The 25,009-nt window shown below is 45.3% G+C and overlaps 1 protein-coding gene across 3 annotated transcripts in view; it reads right to left on the bottom strand.

The window, feature by feature from the left end:
* Positions 1 to 25,009, bottom strand: part of LOC126278474 (uncharacterized) — a 51,700-nt gene that overhangs the window by 17,559 nt on the left and 9,132 nt on the right. For all 3 annotated transcript variants that reach the window (XM_049978621.1, XM_049978622.1, XM_049978623.1), the window contains exon 2: positions 8,297 to 8,659. The gene's annotated coding sequence lies outside the window, so the exon portion shown is untranslated. The remainder of the gene's footprint in view (positions 1 to 8,296; positions 8,660 to 25,009) is intronic.

Raw genomic sequence — 25,009 nt, 5'->3', positions numbered from 1 at the left:
GGGACCTTTGCCTTTCGCGGGCAAGTGCTCTACCAACTGAGCTACCGAAGCACGACTCACGTCCGGTACTCACAGCTTTACTTCGGCCAGTATCCGTCTCCTACCTTCCAAACTTTACAGAAGCTCTTCTGTAAAGTTTGGAAGGTAGGAGACGGATACTGGCAGAAGTAAAGCTGTGAGTACCGGACGTGAGTCGTGCTTCGGTAGCTCACTTGGTGGAGCACTTGCCCGCGAAAGGCAAAGGTCCCGAGTTCGAGTCTCGGTCGGGCACACAGTTTTAATCTACCAGGAAGTTTCATATCAGTGTACACTCCGCTGGAGAGTGAATATCTCATTCTGGAAACATCCCCCAGGCTGTGGCTAAGCCATGTCTCCGCAGTATCCTTTCTTTCAGGAGTGCTAGTTCTGCAAGGTTCGCAGAAGAGCTTCTGTAAAGTTTGGAAGGTAGGAGACGGATACTGGCAGAAGTAAAGCTGTGAGTACCGGACGTGAGTCGTGCTTCGGTAGCTCAGTTGGTAGAGCACTTGCCCGCGAAAGGCAAAGGTCCCGAGTTCGAGTCTCGGTCGGGCACACAGTTTTAATCTGCCAGGAAGTTTCATATCAGCGCACACTCCGCTGCAGAGTGAAAATCTCATTCTGGAAACATCCCCCAGGCTGTGGCTAAGCCATGTCTCCGCAGTATCCTTTCTTTCAGGAGTGCTAGTTCTGCTAGGTTCGCAGAAGAGCTTCTGTAAAGTTTGGAAGGTAGGAGACGGATACTGGCAGAAGTAAAGCTGTGAGTACCGGACGTGAGTCGTGCTTCGGTAGCTCAGTTGGTAGAGCACTTGCTCGCGAAAGGCAAAGGTCCCGAGTTCGAGTCTTGGTCGGGCACACAGTTTTAATCTGCCAGGAAGTTTCATATCAGCGCACACTCCGCTGCAGAGTGAAAATCTCATTCTGAATACTACACCGATGTGCACGTAATTTTACTACATGGAAAATGCAGTTAATACTTATGTCAACCGAGTTACTGGAGAAAGTATGTTTATGGAACGATGTATCATTTTTCAAAAGCATTTGAAAGTTGTAGGAAAGACGAGTATAATGGTTGTTAATATTAACCTTGAAATAACTTGCAAAATTATACGAGAAGTATCCGAAAATCGAAAGACGTCGGAGTCGACTATTGCAGTGTAAACTCCACCAAGTGAGACTCTCATGCCTGGATCAGTCGTCATATGCAGCAAGATGGTTAAATGTAATTCCTCTTGGTCCTACTTCATACGACAAAGGCACAGTGCCAGTTAATTATGTTGTATCTTTGAGTGTTAAACTATATGCTAACTTCTGGCACATCAGACGCGTGTTACAAAAACTATTTGAAATGTTTTTCCACAACACGTTTAGGTTAACAGTTTTGTGGCAACATGTAAACTGTCATAGGCTTGATATCCACGACGGTGCCTGGCATGAGAGCCCCACTAGGCAATTTTTGTACCGTAATAGCCGAATATGACCCCCTTGTCTCTCTGATTTTGCTCATGTCTCTGATACTTTAACTAAAATGTTCCACACTAAAGCTGAAATCTTTTGTGTCACTGTACTCTTCGTTTTAATAACTTTCTACCACCGCTGAAAGTACATCGTTCCACTAAAAGAAAGGAAAGAAAAACCTGCTTCAGTATCTTATTTTACATAAATTTACGTGCTCCTTTCTGGACAAGTATTTAATGAAAATCTCGTTTCGTTGCCTTGAAGCGTTTCCGAAACACACAGTCCAGTCACGCTAATGTGAATACTGCCTACGTTCGGCATCAACATGAATACCGCTCTCAGACGGCAAGTGAAAGCACTGCCAATGGATGATGTATAAAGGCGTCAGGCAGACGCGGAAAAAGTGCAGTTGTTGCAATGCTGAAACGGAGTAGTTTATCTGCCGTACAAACGGACGTGATCATTGCCTTCAGACCAAACATGGAAGCATTTTCGAAGGCTGTAAGATGGTGGGATGGCGCCATGGTTGAAGTATACTGTTCCTGGCAAACTGACACTGTTATGTATACTGAAGGTTGTCATAGGTCCCTCTGCTGTTCCTGATTTACATAAAGGATCTAGGTGATAATCTGAGCAGCCCCCTTAGATTGTTTGCAGATGATGCTGTAATTTTCCGTCCAGTAAAATCATCAGACGATCAATTCCAATAACAAAATGATCTAGAGAGAATGGTGCGAAAAGTGGCAATTGGCACTAAACAAAGAAAAGTGCTGGGTCATCCACATGTGTACTAAAAGAAATCCGATAAATTTTGGGCATACGATAAATAGCACAAATCTAAGGGCTGTCAATTCGACTAAATACCTAGGAATTACAATTACGAGCAACTTAAATTGGAAAGACCACATACATAATATCGTGGGGAAGGCGAAACAAAGACTGCGCTTTGTTGGCACAACACTTAGAAGATGCGGCAAACCCATTAAAGAGACAGCCTACATTACACTTGTCCGTTTTCTGCTAGAATATCGCTGCACGATGTGCTATCCTCACCAGGTGGGATTGACGGAGGACAACGAAAAAGTGCAAAGGGCAGGCCGTTTCGTGTTATCGCGCAATAGGGGTGAGAGTGTCACTGATATAATACGCGAGTTGGGGTGGCAGTAATTGAAACAAAGGCGGATTTCTTTGTTACGAGATCTATTTACGAAACTTCCATCACCTACTTTTTCTTCGGAATGCGAAAATATTTTGTTGACACTCACCTACTTAGGGAGACAGGATCGTCATAATAAAATAAAGAGAAATCAGAGCTCAGACGGAAAGATTTAGGTGAGCAGGATCAAGCAAGGAATACCTCAGTCGTGACCTGAATATTTCAAGAATTTCCTGAAAGCACCATAAGTTCCAGTTTTTATCCTAGAGACTGTCTCAAAGAATGTCCCAACCTCTCCTTCCATGGACCTAGGGATGATACCTTTGAGACAAGTGACACATTGAACATTGAAACGAAAGCAGGTTCATCGCAGCCATTGCTACATTTAGAGATTCACCATAGGAAGGCCGAGATGGCACACAGCCTTCTGAAGAGTGACATCAGTTTTTTTGAGTTTCCCGATAGTTACATTTGCTTCATATCGACTGATATACAGCAGGTTATGTTTGTGTCGTCCTAACGCACTCTGAGATGTTTTATCGCCGCCAGTTATCCTCTTACAACTTGACAGTATCTGTAGGTGACACCCTTCAGTCTTACATGTGCTTGTGGGATGAGAGTATCGCTGGTAGGGATAGATATGCAATCGCGTAATGCATTATGAAAGTGTTAAACACCGGGATAACAACGAAGAGAAATATTATCGTCCGGAGTGACAACTGCGCTGCACCAAACAAGAATCTAATTATGGTATTACTTTTTCTGGTGTCAAATAGATTGTTCACACGAAAAGAACAACGGTCTCTTGTTATTGGGCACAGCTTCCTTCCCTGTGACTCTGGGTTTGCCTTGATATACAGAAGGAAGTCGGTGAAGAAGGCATTTGTACCCAGCGCTGTGCAAAATGGTCGAGGAAGCAGAGGTTGTTAGACTTTCAAAGTGATGTCTATGAATACTTCCGTTGTTTTAGTATTCAAGCTGTGGGAGAGAGGTACTCTCTACAAAAAAGCCGAACATTTCAAAAGGCCTCAGCAACACATATGATTCATCAGATGTAGCACGTTTAGTAATAAAGGAATGTTACACCGATATGGAAAGATCATTGTGCTCAAAAAAGGAAAACAAGCAAGAAACATTCAATTTGCTACTTTTGGATCAATTTTCCTAAATCCATTCAATTACAGATGAAAAGAATAAAGATTTAAAGGCATGATATCTTACCTGCAAAAGAAGGAGCGTAATGAATGTTATATATAGATCTGTGCAAAGTGACTAAGAACATAGCAATTAGAGTAATTTGATGGGACTTAGCTTGTTTCAGAAATGTTTGTGTTTGAATTGCCTTCAGCACCAAACAGTTCCAACTGTGTCATGAAATCACCACTAATACATGATAAGATAGTTTCAATTGTAATATAAAGTTTCAGGAATATATAATTAAAACACTGCACTACAGACAGTTTGTTTGTAATAACTTCAGTTCATAAATTTGGCACTTTGCACCTTTCTACAGTAAAGTATCCTATTTGATTTGTAAGCCATTTCATTGTAGAATTAGTACAGTCTAAATTATATGATTGGTGTGGGTTTCTCTGTATGTAACTATGACCTACAATGTTAAAGTGTTACAGTACATTCGAAAGACATTTCCAAGGGTGAGCTCAATCTAACACTGTACATTTATTTTTGAGTTCACATTTTTTACAAGAAGTTGGAAAACAATAATAACTGATCTTGATTATTGGTTCTCCAGCGCCTGTCATATTGCTTTCAGTAACAGAGCGTTCTATAGGTGGTGACCAATCATTTTCATGTGAGCAGGCTTCTTATTAAAAGCAACAGCCTTCTTTACTGACCACATTCGTGTAAGCAAACTTGCTTTATCTTCCATTATTGCGCTTAACAGGACTGTTTACACCAAACAACAAAAAAACACACTCTGTAACATGTGACTAGAGTTATCTTCCATCACAGAATTTCAAGCATACATGCGGTATTACCAAACAAATAGGAACTTAAAAAAGGCTTTATAACCAAGACAACTGTCAGCTCTCAGACACAAACTAAAGACACATGGTCAGTTGCAAAGAAAAATTGGTCCGGACTGTCACTTGCAGATATAGAAACCTGGCAAAGGTGAAACTACGCACCAAAGACCGAAGATCACAAAAGCATCTTGAAATATCGGGTAGACTTTCAGTGCACCATATGTTACTTCTGTATTCAGACACATGTACAATGTAGTTTTCAGATGTGGTGAGTCTGTAGATATACACTCCTGGAAATGGAAAAAAGAACACATAGACACCGGTGTATCAGACCCACCACACTTGCTCCGGACACTGCGAGAGGGCTGTACAAGCAATGATCACATGCACGGCACAGCGGACACACCAGGAACCGCGGTGTTGGTCGTCGAATGGCGCTAGCTGCGCAGCATTTGTGCACCGCCGCCGTCAGTGTCAGCCAGTTTGACGTGGCATACGGAGCTCCATCGCAGTCTTTAACACTGGTAGCATGCCGCGACAACGTGGACGCGAACCGTATGTGCAGTTGACGGACTTTGAGCGAGGGCGTATAGTGGGCATGCGGGAGGCCGGGTGGACGTACCGCCGAATTGCTCAACACGTGGGGCGTGAGGTCTCCACAGTACATCGATGTTGTCGCCAGTGGTCGGCGGAAGGTGCACGTGCCCGTCGACCTGGGACCGGACAGCAGCGACGCACGGATGCACACCAAGACCGTAGGATCCTACGCAGTGCCGTAGGGGACCGCACCGCCACTTCCCAGCAAATTAGGGACACTGTTGCTCCTGGGGTATCGGCGAGCACCATTCGCAACCGTCTCCATGAAGCTGGGCTACGGTCCCGTACACCGTTAGGCCGTCTTCCGCTCACGCCCCAACATCGTGCAGCCCGCCTCCAGTGGTGTCGCGACAGGCGTGAATGGAGGGACGAATGGAGACGTGTCGTCTTCAGCGATGAGAGTCGCTTCTGCCTTGGTGCCAATGATGGTCGTATGCGTGTTTGGCGCCGTGCAGGTGAGCGCCACAATCAGGACTGCATACGACCGAGGCACACAGGGCCAACACCCGGCATCATGGTGTGGGGAGCGATCTCCTACACTGGCCGTACACCTCTGGTGATCGTCGAGGGAACACTGAATAGTGCACGGTACATCCAAACCGTCATCGAACCCATCGTTCTACCATTCCTAGGCCGGCAAGGGAACTTATTGTTCCAACAGGGCAATGCACGTCCGCATGTATCCCGTGCCAGCCAACGTGCTCTAGAATGTGTAAGTCAACTACCCTGGCCAGCAAGATCTCCAGATCTGTCCCCCATTGAGCATGTTTGGGACTGGATGAAGCGTCGTCTCACGCGGTCTGCACGTCCAGCACGAACACTGGTCCAACTGAGGCGCTAGGTGGAAATGGCATAGCAAGCCATTCCACAGGACTACATCCAGCATCTCTACGATCGTCTCCATGGGAGAATAGCAGCCTGCATTGCTGCGAAAGGTGGATATACACTGTACTAGTGCCGACATTGTGCATGCTCTGTTGCCTGTGTCTATGTGCCTGTGGTTCTGTCAGTGTGATAATGTGATGTATCTGACCCCAGGAATGTGTCAATAAAGTTTCCCCTTCCTGGGACAATGAATTCACGGTGTTCTTATTTCAATTTCCAGGAGTGTATTAGAATACTTCTTAGTAAAGCAACGAAACAGAAGATAGGCTAGAGGGACTGCAATACAAATCATTATCACTGCTATTTTCGAAGCTTTTGAATAAATTACATACAAAATAGTAAACACAACTTGCTATAAGAGGTTTCTTTGGAGATCTGCAGTTTACCTCTGGCAGAGGAAAATCGAAAAAATGCAATTTGTTCTTATCTGTGAAAGACAATTGCAGTTCGTAACGACTGCACGAGTAGTATAGAATTGATAAAAGCATTTGATATATCAACCATGCATAAACTGGAAACGTTATACTGGTACAGGAGTATCTTAGCAAACGTTATTTTCTTATTTAAGAGACATTAAACTAAAGGATGACGTTCAGTATCAACAAATTGTGAACGGTTTTGAATCAACCTGGATGGCTGTAATATGGGTACCCCACAGGGATCTGATCTGACACCCTTGTTTCTATTATAAAATATCACCGATCTGCCCTTAATATGGCAACTCAGGCGGCAATTTTTTATCCGAACATAACATAGCTTTATAGTAAAATACGTGGCATTTAACATACATCATTTGGCAAAGATGGCAGTGGATACCATTACTTCTTGGTTAACAAAAATTTAACGCTTCGCTGCAATGTCTGTCGCTGAACCTTTGGAGATGCGAAATTTTACTACCACACATTCACTAAATAATCACTGAATTAGGACTGATGGTAAATGAAATGCTCTATCGGCGCCATTACATTCACATTCTTGCACAGAAGCTAAATGATGCTATCATTAGCCCAAGAATAATCTCCACAGTGTCTAATAACGAAGACAAAAGCTTGTCTCCTTCGCTCACTTCCATTGTATAATATCCTGTAGTACTTATATCGTATAATATGTATACTCTGTGCATACAAAAAGAATATTTGGGCACAGAAAATAGCAGTCAGCATCTACGTAGGTAGAAATGACTACCCTGATAAAATGAAAGAAAGAACGGAAAGTCTTAATTGTTCAATTTTCCTATACGCTGTTCGAGACTGGAACGGTAGTGCAGTAGTCTGAATGTGGTTTACAAACCCTCCACGAACGAAATAATCATGTATATATAGATGCAGATCTACGATGTCGGATCACAAATTTCGTGCAAGCTGTTATTCTAGAGTCTCTGAATTCTTATTCAGTCATCCCTACACAGATGCTCCGTGCTAGAACTTGTGGCTAATAACAATTCAATTACGATATACATTCAATGATCACTAGATAGAAGAATTATTCGTGCTTGGAAAAATGAAAAAAAGTAAAGTGAGCTTCAATATCCTCAATAGGAAATCCGTGAGACGACAGATCACTTAACCAGCACTCAATGAATTTTTCATTCTGCAGCGGAGTGTGTGACACCCAAGTACGGCTGACGACCCACCACACAGTTTTACTTTCACCGGTATCTGATATCCAACCTTCCACAGTTCAAAGACGTCGCCTTACGAAACCTAAATTAATAGCACTCCTAGAAGAAAGGATATTCTGGAAAAATTGCTTTTAGCTATTGCTTGGGAGATGTTTCCAGAACAATTTTTCACTTTGCAACGTCATGTGCACTAATATGAAATTTGATGAACTTAACAGATTAAAACTGTATGCCTGGCGGACTCGAAATCGGGGCCTTTGTCTCTTGTGGGCAAGCTCTTCCGGAAACCTCCGCCAAGCTTTACCCTTACATGATGTTTCAAAACACCACAGATATGACAGTCCTACAGGGGCTCAGACCGCATACAGAGACTCCATATGGAAGAAACAGAAACACAGAAAGACCTCTAGAATAAGATATTTGTAGAAGTACGTTAAAATAATTTTATCATTGCTGAGTATGTTTATTATGTCTATGTGGCGTGTAAATGAATCTGTGTTTAAAAACAATTATAGTTTGTCATTAACGCTTACGTAAAATAAGATTTTTAAGCATGGGGTTGAGGCACATACTGACCTAGTAATCGTTTCCAGTGAGTAAACCATCCAGTCCAACCTCCACGCTCCCTCTTCCTGTACCGGGAGAGGGTATCCCTTTCACCGATTTGTTCATCCGTGAGATGGAACTTGACGCTCCGCCTGACGGTGAAGACATCAGAACCGCCGTTGCCGGCGGCTTGACTCTCGCTTCGGTGCGATGCGCCCTGAGAAGTAGTTGGGGCAACATTCTCTTCTGGTGGAGGAGAGTCATTCGCTCTCAACGGAACAACCTCTCCTGCTGGACGTGACTCATAGTTGAGGTCCGCCTGGGTCGCTGTCGGCGTCTTCAGTATGCCGCGAGGCCACGTCCCGAAACGACCCGGATGGATCGTCGTGTCGGCTGCCAAAGTAATGTGCTGTAAGACAGTTGTTCTACAGCCATACAGACATGACAAATATTGTTCTGCGCACAGTTCAGGCTATAGTTTTCTTCTTTTAAAATCCATCTGTGAAATATACAGGACTTAGCAAAAAGATATAGCCACACTTTTAGGAAACATTCTTCGCACGTAGAGGAAGAAACTCTATATAACAAATATTATAATATACAGAGACAAGTCGTTGTTATTACCAAAAATTTCGGAAAGTACTTGGCCGATTTACTCAAAATTTTACACAATACTCTAATAAATGTTCGGACGGACATAAGCAACAATTATTTTTAAATAAAGTCGTAGACACTCACAAACATTCCTCAGTATGTAGACGAGCAACGTCGTCAACAAAAATTTCTCTTAGTTCGTGACCTTCGAACGGTCATAGGTTACATTTTTCATATTTTTAACGATATATATGATGTATGGATGTATATACAGATACCAAAAAAAAGTTCTCCATCGCCTCGGTTCTGAGAGTGCCGTAACCTGTACCGAAGATTGGAACAGACATCAACATAAACAACATTTCCGCCCTGTTTATTGCTCATGAAAACCACACATTGCATGTTGTACCTTCAGAGGTAGTGGTCCAGATTGCTGTACACACCGGTACCTCTAATACCCAGTAGCACGTCCTCTTGCATTGATGCATGCTTGTATTCGTCGTGGTACACTATCCACAAGTTCATCAGGGCATTGTTGGTCCAGATTGTCCCACTCCTCAACGGCTATTCGACGTAGATCCGTCAGAGAGTTTGGTGGGTCTCGTCGTCCATAAACAGCCCATCCCAGGCATGTTGTAAAGGGTTCATGTCTGGAGAACATGCTGGACACTCTAGCCGAGCGATGTCGTTATCCTGAAGGAAGTCATTCACAAGATGTGCACGATGGTGGCGCGAATTGTAGTAGATGAAGACGAATGCCTCTTCAATATGATGCCGATATGGTTGCACTATCGGTCGGAGGATGGCATTCACGTATTGTACAGCCGTTACGGCGCATTTCATGACCACCAACGGCGTACGTCGGCCCCATATAATGCCACCCCAAAACAGCAGGGACCCACCATCTTGCTGCGCTCGCTACAGAGTGTGTCTAAGGCGTTTCAGCCTGACCCTGTTGCGTCCAACCACATCTCTGACGATTGTCTGGCTGAAGGCATAGCGACACTCATCGGTGAAGAGAACGTGATGCCAATCCTGAGCGGTCCATTCGGCATTTTGTTTAGCCCATCTGTATTGCGGTGCATGGTGTCGTGGTAGCAAAGATGGATCTCGCCATGGAAGTCGGGAGTGATAATGTGCATCATGCAGCGTATTGTGCACAGTTTGAGTCGTAACACGCCGTCCTGTGGGGGCACGAAAAGCATTATTCGACATGGTGGCGTTGCTGTCAGGGTTACTCCGAGCCATAATCCGAAGGTAGCGATCGGGCGGCCTTAGCGAGGCATGTCAGTGACAGTTCCTGTCTCTCTGTATCTCCTCCGTGTCCGAACACCATGGATTTGTTTCACTCCGAGACACGTGGACACTTCCCTTGTTGAGAGCCATTCCTGACACTAAGTAACAACGTGGACGCGATGTAACCGCAGTATTGACCCTCTAGGCCTGGTTGAACTACAGACAAGACGAGCCGTATACCTCCTTCCTGGTGGAATGACGAAGTATTTGATCTCCTCCGTCTAAGAGGCGCTGCTTATGCATGGTTGTTTACAACTTTGGGCGGGTTTAGTGACATCTTTGAACAGTCAAAGGAACTGTGTCCGTGATACAATATCCACAGTCAACGTCTACCTTCAGGAGTTCTGTTAACCGGGCTGATGCAAAACTTTTTTTTTTTTTACGTGTGTAGAAGAATCCATAAAAAGTTCCGTTATTATCAAAAATCTCGAAAAGTTCTTGACCGATTCACTTCATATTTTACAAATCCAACATATGCCCATTTCAATGTTAAGCGGAGTATCGTGTTAAATTTGAGATAAACTTACCAAGAACTTTTAGAAATTTCTGCTAACAGCGTTTTTCCCTCTATGTAGTATAATTCTTTATACACCTCATACTTTTTAAAAATATATAGCTTATGTTGTCTCATGTTTGCTGAAACATCGCGTAAAAACTTGAAGTAAATCGCCCGAGAACGTTCCGAGGATATTACTAACATTGAGGTCAATATCACTTGTACTCTTGTGAGCTGTAACTGTAACATAACTAAATATTTATTTTAAATATTAAGATGTGTGTGTGTGTGTGTGTGTGTGTGTGTGTGTGTGTGTGTGTGTGTGTGTGTGTGTGTGTGTGTGTATGTGTGTGTGTATGTGTGTGTGCAGTTTTAATGTTGTAGTCAGTACAGGAGATTGACCTCATATATATATAAACACCAACAGCTTGTTCCCCTTGTCAGCTTGAAACTATATGTACACCAACTACTGGCACAAATTGTACATCCATATCCATATTTTGAAGCATTAACCAATGTATTACCCCAACCTTTAGGCAGTTATTATATGTAACAGACCACTTCCCATGTAAGGTTTACTGTCATGCAATCACTCTTTTCATTCTCTCTCCCCCTCTCACTTTCTCCTTGTCTTTTCCTCCCTCTGCCTCCAGCATTTCATATCTATCTATTAATCCCAATCAAAAGTGTTATTTATATACACTCCTGGAAATTGAAATAAGAACACCGTAAATTCATTGTCCCAGGAAGGGGTAACTTTATTGACACATTCCTGGGGTCAGATACATCACATGATCACACTCACAGAACCACAGGCACATAGACACAGGCAACAGAGCATACACAATGTCGGCAATAGTACAGTGTATATCCACCTTTCGCAGCAATGCAGGCTGCTATTCTCCCATGGAGACGATCGTAGAGATGCTGGATGTAGTCCTGTGGAACGGCTTGCCATGCCATTTCCACCTGGCGCCTCAGTTGGACCAGCGTTCGTGCTGGACGTGCAGAACGCGTGAGACGACGCTTCATCCAGTCCCAAACATGCTCAATGGGGGACAGATCCGGAGATCTTGCTGGCCAGGGTAGTTGACTTACACCTTCTAGAGCACGTTGGGTGGCACGGGATACATGCGGACGTACATTGTCCTGTTGGAACAGCAAGTTCCCTTGCCGGTCTAGGAATGGTAGAACGATGGGTTCGATTACGGTTTGGATGTACCGTGCACTATTCAGTGTCCCCTCGACGATCACCAGAGGTGTACGGCCAGTGTAGCAGATCGCTCCCCACACCATGATGCCGGGTGTTGGCCCTGTGTGCCTCAGTCGTATGCAGTCCTGATTGTGGCGCTCACCTGCACGGCGCCAAACACGCATACGACCATCATTGGCACCAAGGCAGAAGCGACTCTCATCGCTGAAGACTACACGTCTCCATTCGTCCCTCCATTCACGCCTGTCGCGACACCACTGGAGGCGGGCTGCACGATGTTGGGGCGTGAGCGGAAGACGGCCTAACGGTGTGCGGGACCGTAGCCCAGCTTCATGGAGACGGTTGCGATTGGTCCTCGGCTATACCCCAGGAGCAACAGTGTCCCTAATTTGCTGGGAAGTGGCGGTGCGGTCCCCTACGGCACTGCGTAGGATCCTACGGTCTTGGTGTGCATCCGTGCGTTGCTGCGGTCGGGTCCCAGGTCGACGGGAACGTGCACCTTCCGCCGACCACTGGCGACAACATCGATGTACTGTGGAGACCTCACGCCCCACGTGTTGAGCAATTCGACGGTACGTCCACCCGACCTCCCGCATGCCCACTATACGCCCTCGCTCAAAGTCCGTCAACTGCACATACGGTTCACGTCCACGCTGTCGCGGAATGCTACCAGTGTTAAAGACTGCGATGGAGCTCCGAATGCCACGGCAAACTGGCTGACACTGACGGCGGCGGTGCACAAATGCTGCGCAGCTAGCGCCATTCGACGACCAATACCGCGGTTCCTGGTGTGTCCGCTGTGCCGTGCGTGTGATCATTGCTTGTACAGCCCTCTCGCAGTGTCCGGAGCAAGTGTGGTGGGTCTGACACACCGGTGTCAATGTGTTCTTTTTTCCATTTCCAGGAGCGTATAATTTTACCGCTGTTGTCAATAAGATTATTGTACTTAAACTATGTAACATTTCACCTGATTGTATAAACAACTGTGAAGTTTAAGCTATTTTAACTTGTCAAAATCGGATTTATATACCACATGAAGTACTTATTCCAACATCTGTATCCGACACTTAAAAAAAAAAAAAAAAAAAAAAAAAAAACTCCAAATCCTTAAAAATATTCTCTAAAAATATTGTTGCAGTATATATTCTTTGTACTTTGCGATAATGTTTTCTCATATTTATACGATTCTTGCACCCAATAGTTTCCAGACACCATATTTGTTTACAAAGTATGACAGTATAGATGTGATATATTACGACGACAGAGAAAGGAACCTGTGACCACTGGAGCTACTCTATTTTACTTATTTTATATTTAACGCTAGATATGAGTTTAATTTTTTGTCCAAAGGAACCCAAAACCATTTTCTGAAATAGTGTTTTGTTTTCTCCACTAGACAATGAGACAAGCTCTGCAAAAATCGTAACACAACACACACAAATGTCATACTAACAAATGTAAATCCACCTGATAATGGAGGTTAAAGCCTTTGAAACGCGTCTTGTACATACATAAACAGTGACTGGTAACAGTAAACTTATTGTTTCACTTAATGCAAATCAGCGTTAGAACGTAAAATTCTTCAACGACTTCCTAAGAAATATTGTCTTCTTCACAATCTAATAATGTGTTTGTTGTTCCAATTTAACGAGAGTAATATTGACATGTGGCGCATTTCATTTCTTCTGTTGACAAGCCACTAGATGCATTGGTCTAACACGACGCTCGCAGCATTAGCAGTTCAGTATTCATAACGCAATTGGTTTCTGCTACAGCGAAATGGACGTGTACCCACATGTGGAGTTGACTGGTACCCGTCTGTTGTACGGATTAGCAGATGGTAATGGCCATGGTGATCTAGGTTTGAATATGGACAGATTCACAGAACAACAGTGCTCTGGCAGAAGGACATTTCAAGAAACTGATAGTCATCTTAGGAAGCATTGTGTGCTTAACCCTCGCAGGGACCTTTACTGAGAGAAGTGTGAGGGAATAAACCGGAAGGACGAGGACTTCTAGGCAGGCTGAACATGAGATGGAGAGACCAGGTTGCCAAGGACCTCCAGGTACTGGGAGCAACTAAAGAAGATGTCGAAGACAGAATTTGGGGAGGAGGGGTGGCAGTTCATGCCAACATTTTGAAAATATTGTTGTATTTTCATGTCCTTACTCTACGGCAAACCGGCTGTTCGCAGATGCTTCAGTTATAACTAGATGATTAGTTCTTTGAAGAGTTATTTATACTGAGCGTTTTCGTGGATGTAAAAGGTTGTAGACCCACGTGCGCTTATTAATTTTATTCCTCCATAAGTGAGGAATGTTTCCTCGAAGCTCGACCGTACATTTTTATTGCACCTCGTATACAGAGAAAAACATGCGAAGTCTTTTCTCGGAACATTTAGGAGTTAATTACAGATTTCTGAATGTATATCTTTTTCAATGCCAATATCCTAATGTATCATCAATATGGTTAGGAAGATAACTGTTGTCTTCAGCAGCAACAAAAAATGGTCTTACATATTTATAAAAAGGGAGAAAGCATACCTGTTATAACCAAAGACATAATGTTCAAGCAAAATGAGATACTTGGAACAGAACGACATTTGTCACGGTAGCGAGCACAATATTCTAAATTATGCGATCAGGTCCTGAGGATCACGTGACGGTGACCTGCAACTGTGACGTTTTCTACCATGTGACGTCATGCGAATGTGATACGGGGGACCATGGTGTCAGCACACCGCTCTCAGTATGGTTTCCTTAACACCGTAAATACAATTTCGCATTCTAGCGAAGTCATATCTCGAAATATGTACATAATAGTTCCCATAGAGATTCAGTTATACTTAGTTTTCAGTACAGGCTACATATTATGAGGATAATTCCACATCATCTCTGCTCAGGCGCTATTACAATACAGTTGGTTGGTTGGTTGGTTGATTGGGGTTGAAGGGACCAAACAGCAAGGTCATCAGTCCCTTGTTACAAAGGCGGTCAGTTCCGACAGAGGGACAGCTCAGAAGAGTCAAAAACGATAAAAGGTAAAAGGTAAAAGGTAAAAGGCTAAAAAAGTGCAGTTGTGTCGTCAATGATAAAAACACAAGGAGGGAAGTCAGTAAATGGGCAACCTCAAGAGAGGAAATATCCCACCTGTGATGCAGTACAAGCAAGACCACATGCTATTTAAAAGCGTTAGTGTAAAAGGGCGGACTGTAGAAGGGATTAAACAAACCTAAAAGGCGATAAAAACAGTAAAAGGGAAAAAAGAAGGAACATGGCCAGGGAGGGGAGTCAGGAATCTCCAAGCACAGCCTACAGTGGGAGACATCCCAACCCTCACCGCCCTGCCCCTACTCCAGAGGGAGATGAAAATCCTTAAAACTGAGAATAAAAACCACTTTCACGGAGGAAACTGAGAACCAGTTCAACCATCCGGGAATCGTCTGCTAATATTAAGGGTAAAGTGCAGGGAAGTCTGTACTTAGTACGCAAAGCTAAAAGAAGGGGGCATTCCACCAAAATGTGGGCCACTGACTGGAAAGCTCCACAACCACAAAGTGGGGGTGGCTCACCACGCAAAAGAAAACCATGGGTCAGCCTGGTATGGCCGATGCGAAGACGACAGAGGGTGGTTGAGTCCTTTCGTGAGAGGCGTAAGGAAGAACGCCATGGGACAGGTGTCACCTTAATCGCACGAAGTTTATTAGACAAGGAGGTAGCCTCCCAGGATGTGGCCCATGATTGCGCAAAGTGGGATTTGAGATGAAGCCGTAAATCCGCCACAGGAGGGGTGACAGGGAATGGGGGATAAGTGACTGCTCCCCCAGCCAAACGATCAGCAAGCTCATTTCCTTGGATGCCCACATGGCCAGGGACCCAAAGGAAGCTAACAGAACAAGCAGCATGGTGGAGATCAGCGAGATGGTCATGGATGGAGGAGACCAAGGGATGACGGGAGAAACACTGGTCAAGTGCCTGAAGACCACTCATTGAGTCTGTACATAACAAAACGCGATTGAGCTTGGACTGTTTAATAAAGGCCAGGGCCCGGGAGACCGCCATCAATTCCGCAGTGAACACCCCACATGCATTTGGCAGGAGATGATTTTCCATGCCTACAGAGGAGGTGAAGGCATAGCCCACACGATCAGCAGATTTAGAGCCATCAGTATAAAAAACAACAGCATCCCGAAACTCAGATAAAATGCGGCGGAAAAAACAACGGAACACCATCGGGGGAACGGAATCTTTCGGACCTCGGCAGAGATCCATCCGAACTCGGGGCCGAGGAACTAACCAAGGAGGTGTGTTGGGGAGGGAACGTGCGATACAGGAAAAGGAAGGAAGCTGAAAATCACGGCGAAGAGACGCTAGGCGGAGCCCAACCGGTAAACCCGCCCGAGGGCGGGAGTCAGGTGGGCGACTTCCTTGGGCAGGGAACAGGATAGAATAGGAAGGATGAGTGGGAGAGGAACGGACAGCGATTGCATACGAAACCAGAAGCTGGGAGCGCCGAACGGAAAGGGGGGGGGGGATCCCAGCCTCAACCAGGAGACTATCAACAGGGCTAGTCGGGAAGGCACCGATGGCCAAACGGATACCACGATGGTGGACCGGATCCAAGAGGCGCAATGTAGAAGGGGCAGCTGAACCGTAAACTTGACAACCATAGTCCAAGCGAGACAACACTAAGGCCCGATAAAGGTGGAGGAGAGTGGAACGGTCAGCACCCCAAGAGGTGTGGGCAAGGAAGCGAAGGACGTTTAGTTTACGGAAACATCCTATCTTCAGGCGTCTGATATGAGGCAGCCAAGTGAGCTTGTTGTCGAAAAGAAGGCCAAGGAAACGAAACTGTGGGACCACAGGTAATCGTTGTGCATTGAGATAGAGCTCTGGATCGGGGTGGACTGTCACACGGCGACAAAAGTGGACCACTCGCGATTTTAAAGGAGAAAACTGAAATCCGTGTGAGATGGTCCATGCAGAGGCACGCCGTATAGCACCCTGGAGCTGCCGCTCTGCAGCGGCCATCGAAGAGGAACTAATCCAAATGCAGAAATCATCCACATACAGAGCAGGAGTGACCAAAGGACCGACGGAGGCCACAAGTCCATCTATAGCAATGAGGAACAGAAGTACACTCAATACGGAACTCTGAGGGATGCCATTCTCCTGGGTTCGCGGAGAACTTAAAACTGTACCAACCCTAACCCTAAACGAACGATGAAACAAGAACTGGCGGATAAAAATCGGGAGTGGGCCCCGAAGACCCCACTCATGAAGTGTAAGTAAGATATGATGGCGCCAAGCCGTATCATAGGCCTTGCGAAGGTCGAAAAATACAGCAACCAAATGGCGGCGCTGGGAAAAGGCCTGCCGAACTGCGGATTCCAAGCGAAGTAAATGATCGATCGGAGACCGTCCCTCTCGGAAGCCACATTGGTAAGGGGACAACAGACGCCGAGATTCGAGGACCCAAGTGAGCCGACGGGCTACCATCCGTTCAAGTAACTTACAAACAACGTTCGTCAGACTAATTGGCCGATAGCTGTCGACGAACAGGGGGTTCTTACCGGGCTTAATGACGGGAACCACGATGCTATCCCTCCATTGAGAAGGGAAGTCACCCTCGAGCCAAATACGGTTAAATACCCGGAGAAGATGTCGCTGTTGTGGAGCACTGATATGTTGAAGCAGTTGGTTATGAATGGAGTCTGGGCCAGGGGCCGTATCATGAGAAGAGGAGAGTGCGGAAAGAAGTTCCCATTCAGTAAGAGCGTCGTTGTATGATTCTGACTGGCTGGGGGTAAAACATAAGGCGGAAGCTTCGGCCCACTGTTTCTGGGGAAGGAAAGCAGCCGGATAGGAGGCTGATGCCGACGCTGTTGCAAAATAGGTCGCAAGGTGTTCCGCGAGAATCAACGGGTCCGTGCAAAGGCCATCCGGGAGGTGAAGACCCGGGAGGGTAGACTGCCGATGGCAACCTTGGAGAGAGCGAAGTGTAGCCCATACCCGCGACAGAGGGACAGCAGAACCGAGGGAAGAAACAAAGCGTTCCCAACACATCCGTTTGCTCCGTTTGATTAAGTAACGGGCTTTTGCGCGAAGGCGTTTAAAGGTAATAAGATTGGCAACGGATGGATGCCTCTTAAGGTGTTGCAAAGCTCGACGGCGATCACGGATGGCAACGGCAATGTCCGAACTCCACCAAGGGACCTGCCGGCGGCGAAATGGTCCAGATGAGCGCGGGATAGCAAGGCTAGCAGCGTGAACAATGGCGTCAGACATGTCACGTATGACATCATCAATACCATCCGACAATGAGGGAGAAAAAACGACCTGTGCAGTATACAGAGGCCAATTGGCACGTTGGAAGGACCAACGAGGTGATCTGTCCATGGGGGAGCGGGAAGGGAGCGAGAGAATCAACGGGAAGTGGTCACTATCGCAAAGGTCGTCATGCGGTGACCATTTTAGGGAAGGGAGGAGGGAGGGAGAAGAGAGAGAAAGATCAATGGCAGAAAAGCTACCATGACCGGCACTGAAATGGGTAGGGGAGCCATCGTTTAGAAGGCACAAGTCGTGGTCGGTAATAAACTGGTCAATGAGATGACCCCGACTAGATGGAAATGCACTGCCCCACAAGGGATGATGTGCATTAAAATCGCCAAGTATAAGGAAGGGAGGAGGAAGTTGCTGAAGGAGGGCACTTAAGGAGGCAGGTGTAGGAGTTTTGTCAGGAGGGAGATACAGATTGCAAATTGTGACCCCAGAGTCTAGGTGGATCCTAACAGCAACTGCTTCCAATGTAGTTTGGAGAGGAATCCACGTGCTGGCAATGTCCGTTCGGACCAACGTGCAAACTCCGCCAGACGCCCGTAGGGGGCCGACCCGATTTCGACAGAAAGCACGGAAGCCACGGAGGGTTGGTGAGTGACCACCAGTAAAATAAGTTTCTTGTAGAACCACACAAGCCGCAGAGTAAAACGAAAGAAGGGATTGCAACTCCGGTAGGTGACGGTAATAGCCATTACAGTTCCATTGGATAGCCAAAGAACGATGAGTCAATTGGGGGGTGAACAGGCTAATGTCAGGCATGCCGGTGGGTCACCACACGTCACCGACAAGGAGGGGGCGACATCCATGAATAACAGGTCAGAGACAGGTTGTGAAGATGGGGACGAGACCTCTGGCGACACCAGAGACTCCTTGTCCCGGGACTTGTGCTTCTTCTTTCTTTCTGTTTGGGATCGTGGAGGGCTGTGCAACAAAATGGAGCCAGCCACAGCAAGATCGGGAACAGAAAGAGAGCGGGCGATCTGGGGGCCCGCAGACCGTGGTTCTCGTGGTGGCCGCGTGGCAGCAGACCTTTGGCCTGGAAGGTGCCGGGAAGGGGGATCCCGCGAGGGGCGCCCATGACCGGCAGACGCCGAACAAGCAGGACACTTCTCCAGCCGGGGAGAGGAAGCGGTGCCCGGAGGGGATGGTGTGGGAACCGCAGTGGGAGGGGGGAGGAAAGGGGTTCGGGACTGGGGTAAGGAATGAGGAGGAGGGGGTGAAGATACTACTGAAGCATAACTAGTTGTCAGGGTCACTGGATGAAGGCGTGTATACTTTTTACGGGCCTCGGTATAGGTGAGACGATCAAGAGTCTTACACTCCTGTATCTTTTTCTCTTTCTGATACACTGGGCAATCCAGTGACCGTGAAGAATGATTCCCACGACAATTTACGCACACAGGAGGGGGAACACAGGAACTTCCCTCATGGAACGGATGTCCACAGTCACCACAGAGTGGGGCCTGCGAACAGCGCGAAGACATGTGGCCAAAACGCAAACACTTGAAACATCGCATAGGTGGTGGGATGTATGGCTTCACGTCACACCGATAGACCATAATCTTGACCTTCTCAGGGAGGGTGTCCCCTTCAAAGGCCAAGATAAAGGCACCAGTGTCAACGCGGTTGTCCTTCGGACCCCTCTGAACCCGCCGAACAAAGTGAACCCCCCGCCGGCTTAGATTGTCCCGAAGTTCCTCATCAGATTGAAGGAGGAGGTCTCTATGGAAAATTACACCTTGCACCATGTTCAAGGCCTGGTTTGGGGTAATTGACACAGGAATCGTACCAAGATGGGTACAGGCACGGAGAGCTGCAGACTGGGTAGCTGAAGCAGTTTTAATCAACAGCGACCCAGACCGCATCTTGCTGATAGAGTCCACCTCGCCAAACTTGTCTTCGATGTGTTCAACAAAAAACATAGGTTTCGTATGAGTAAAAGTATCCCCATCAGTTCTGGCGCAAACCAGATAGCGAGGGAAAGGTTTCGCCCCCAGCCGACGAGCCTGGCCCTCCTCCCAGGGGGTAGCCACGGAAGGGAAGCAGCACGTGAAGAATCTTTTCCAGTCAAAGAGACGGCCGGAGAACGGCCAGAGTTGTGGACTCTTATGCGTTTCATGAGCATAGTGTCCGCCCTGATACCACCCACTCCGATCAGGGGCTCTCCTCATGGGCGCCACCCAGCCACAGCAAGGGCCGTCTGGCACGGCGGCCATTGCTGGGAGTTCCGATGCTCCAGGACGACAAGCAACCATTCCTAGGCTTACATGAGGAGGTCACAGCTCAGGTATCAGACGTGTGATCCCTGTGTTTTCAGGGGGCTCAACCAAAAGGGTACATAGCGACCCCACCACACGGGCTGGCTACCGTGCTGGCTATGGACCCTAGCGTCAAACAACGACGTAAAGGAAACGATGGAATCAATGATGATGGCACACGCCGGAGACACTAGGTAAGGTGCTCTTCCCCAAATGGCTCACACTACGGAAGAAAATTTAGTGATGGAGGTCAAACCCCAGAGGGGACCAGAGAATACCAAAAGGATGAAAGAATTACAGAACAAGGCCGAATTGCAAGGTCAACAGAACCAGGAGAATAGCAGGGCCAACATAAGGAGGGACACCATAAGCAGGGACACCAAGAGAGGGAGAGGAGAGGTCGGAGGGAAGGATGAAGGACAGGAAAGGAGGGGAAGGGAAAGGAAATGCAGCCCGGAAAAAGAAGGAAGGCTGCAATAGCTCGGGGCCCCGTGCTCGCCACGCACGTACTCACGAAAGGACCGCGAGCACCCTGGAGGGACAATACAGTTGGAAAGCCTCTACAACGCTAATCGAGTTTAGTGGGAATACTAAGTGGGCTCAGGTGTGAAAGGGAGTTTAGGTTGAGGAGAGAGGCGTGCTGGGATAGTCCATGCAGTTGTGCAAAATCGCTGCCCACAAGTGGCCCAGTGATTGATATTACCAAATTTTGTAATCCTGTCTTCCTTAGTTGAGAGTAATATTACGGAATATTAATAATTTTTACTTTTGGACCGTCTACTACAACTGAATGAAACACAATTTCTTTCTCGCACCTGCAGCCACATAAAAAAGAAATACGTTCTCTCTCTCTTTCCCTCCCTCCTTCGTCTTCCCTTGTCGTCAGACACGAAAACACACACACACACACACACACACACACACACACACACACGTGCAACATTAATAATAATAATAAAGAAGCTCACCAAAACAAATACCATTTCACACACAAACACACACACATAAACACACATGTATACACTAACAGGTCTCAGATATGTCAAAAATTACTCTCGAAAATTGACAATAACATTCGATCTTTGGCAATAACACCCGACAATCGGCAACACAAAGCAAAACAAGGCATCAAAACAAGTGTTTAGTTCCTAGTTCTGAAAATGTGGAAAAAAATTACAAGTGGCATTATTAAGAAGAGGAGCAGTATCAGAAATGGAACAAAAACATAACATGTAGAAAAACGTCCATGCAACCTGTAAGTAGAATTTAAAACATTACTACGTCACAGGAAAACCAACCTCCAGAACTGTTTATAGCCTATAGATACATTACCCCAAAATTCAAGCTAAATAGTAAAAATATGTACATATTCGAGGCCGCAGCATATGCCTTGCAGAGAATAAATGCGAAACGCGTATGGTACGAAAATTGTTTCATTCAGCTGTAGTTACACAGTAAAAAAGTAAAAATTATCAATATACCTTACAAGCGTAGCACGAGACCGGATTTCCAATCCCATCCTTGACATAAATTTTCATTTGTGCCTTCATTCTGCGTATATACATCATAGATGTTTGAGACTTGAAAAGGTCTCAATAACCATACAGTTTCTTGTTTAGTAATTTTAGACTGGAGCTGGTTGATACATGGGTGGTAGCAACTCTTATGAAATCGTCTGCTGAGTTTATTAAAGTCTCTAGAACTACCGTGGATGCAGCTAACCAACACTTAATAGTGTATGTAATTTCCTCACTGCACAATTACGAAATAGTGCAGATAGTCTAAAAACGAACAACATTACAATCTTTCATAAAAATGATCCATGGGGTGTGACACTAATTCACTAACTAACTAACCAATCAACTCTCTGTCTTCTCAGACTTGCAGAAGAAACAGCCTGGAAGTGCAGCATTGTACATAAGAAGAGGTAAAATGTGATTATATGATGGTAATGTGTATTCTTGACTCTAGGCTAGATCTTTCAATTTACACCCTCCAACAATTAACTTCTGCTGTAATAAACACAGACAAACAGCTTCGGTCCCACTAGCATAGACAAGAACACAGTGCTTTGGCCGCAACTGATAACATTTTGAGAAGCCAGTATCTCCATCTGGATATGTACCTCTGAAATATGCACAGAATTCCTTACGATTGTCAACAACAGCTGCTTCTGCTTATGTTTTCTTTCACAGACACATAGACTTTTCTTTCTGACACCAAATGGCTCACACTATTACCGCAGCAAAAATCATGTACATGTTGAATGCTTCTTTTCGCAACATGTCTTACCTGGATTTGGGTTTGGTGTCATTGATATAACATGTTCTGCTGCTAGCTATTCTGCTCTTTGTACCATGTAATCTGAAGCAGAAAATTCCTTCATGGTTTTCTTTATACTCCGGATCTTTGGAAGTATTGTCACACATACGGTCTGTATTGTAGAACTTATCTTTTAGCTGGGATATGATTCCTCTTTGTCTATTTATTATTACACACGTATTTTTTCATTTTTGGCTCATAAAATATATTCCACCAGTTACTCAACTTTTTTCAGTGTTTGTTTTAGGAATTTTTTCTGATGATGAAGCCTCTCTTCTTCACAGGAGATTCACCTAATGTTGTTGTTGTTGTAGTGGTCTTCAGTCCTGAGACTGGTTTGATGCAGCTCTCCATGCTAATCCTGCACAAGCTTCTTCATCTCCCAGTACCTACTGCAACCTACATCCTCCTGAATCTGCTTAGTGTATTCATCTCCTGGTCTCCCTCCACAATTTTTACTCTCCACGCTACCCTCCAATAGTAAATTGGTGATCCCTTGATGCCTCAGAACATGTCCAACCAACCGATCCCTTCTTCTGGTCAAGTTGTGCCACAAACTTCTCTTCTCCCCAATCCTATTCAATACTTCCTCATTAGTTATGTGATCTACCCATCTAATCTTCAGCATTCTTCTGTAGCACCACATTTCTAAAGCTTCTATTCTCTTCTTGTCTAAACTATTTATCGTCCACGTTTCACTTCCATACATGGCTACACTCCATACAAATACTTTCAGAAACGACTTCCTGATCCTTAAAACTATACTCGTTGCTAACAAATTTCTATTCTTCAGAAACGCTTTAATTGCCATTGCCAGTCTACATTTTATATCCTCTCTACTCCGACCATCATCAGTTATTTTGCTCCCCAAATAGCAAAACCCCTTTACTACTTTAAGTGTATCGTTTCCTAATCTAATTCACTCAGCATCACCCGACTTAATTCGACTACATTCCATTATCCTCGTTTTGCTTTTGTTGATGTTCATCTTATATCCTCCTTTCAAGACACTGTCCATTCCGTTCAACTGCTCTTCCCAGTCTCTGACAGAATTACAATGTCATCGGCGAACCTCAAAGTTTTTATTTCTTCTCCATGGATTTTAATACCTACTCCGAATTTTTCTTTTGTTTCCTTTACTGCTTGCTCAATATTCAGATTGAATGACATCGGGGACAGGCTACAACCCTGTCTCACTCCCTTCCCAACCACTGCTTCCCTTTCATGCCCCTCGAGTCTTATAACGGCCATCTGGTTTCTGTACAAATTGTAAATAGCCTTTCGCTCCCTGTAATTTATCCCTGCCATCTTTAGAATTTGAAAGAGGGTCAACATTGTCAAAAGCTTTCTCTAAGTCTACAAATGCTAGAAACGTATGTTTGCCTTTCCTTAATCTTTCTTCTAAGTTAAGTCTTAAGGTCACTATTGGATCACGTGTTCCAGTATTTCTACGGAATCCAAACTGATCTACCCCGAGGTCGGCTTCTACCAGTTTTTCCATTCGTCTGTAAAGAATTCGTGTTAGTATTTTGCAGCTGCGGGTTATTAAAATGATTGTTCAGTCATTTTCACATCTGTTAACACCTGCTTTCTTTGGGTTTGGAATTATTATTTTCTTCTTGAAGTCTGAGTGTATTTCGCCCGTTTCATACATCTCGCTCACCAGATGGTAGAGTTTTGTCAGGACTGGCTCTCCCAAGGCCGTCAGTAGTTCCATTGGAATGTTGTCTACTACGGGGGGACCTTGTTTTCGACTCAGGTCTTCCAGTGCTCTGTCAAACTCTTCACGCAGTATCGTATCTCCCATTTCACCTTCATCTACATCTTCTTCCATTTCCATAATATTGTCCTCAAGTTCAGGGCCCTCTATATACTCCTTCCACCTTTCTGCTTTCCCTTCTTTGCTTAGAACTGGGTTTCCATCTGAGCTCTTGATGTTCATACAAGTGGCTCTCTTTTCTCCAAGGGTCTCTTTAATTTTCCTGTAGGCAGTATCTATCTTACTCCTAGTGAGATACGCCTCTACATCCTTACATTTGTCCTCTAGCCATCCCGGCTTAGTCATTTTGCACTTCCTGTCGATCTCGTTTTTGAGACGTTTGTATTCCTTTTTGCCTGCTTCATTTACTGTATTTTTATATTTTCTCCTTTCATCAATTAAATTCAATATTTCTTTTGTTTCCCAAGGATTTCTACTAGCCTTCGTCTTTTTACCTACTAGATCC

Source organism: Schistocerca gregaria, chromosome 6 (assembly GCF_023897955.1).
Source record: "Schistocerca gregaria isolate iqSchGreg1 chromosome 6, iqSchGreg1.2, whole genome shotgun sequence".
NCBI classification, from domain to species: domain Eukaryota; kingdom Metazoa; phylum Arthropoda; class Insecta; order Orthoptera; family Acrididae; genus Schistocerca; species Schistocerca gregaria.
This window is presented reverse-complemented; position numbering and strand designations above follow the sequence as displayed.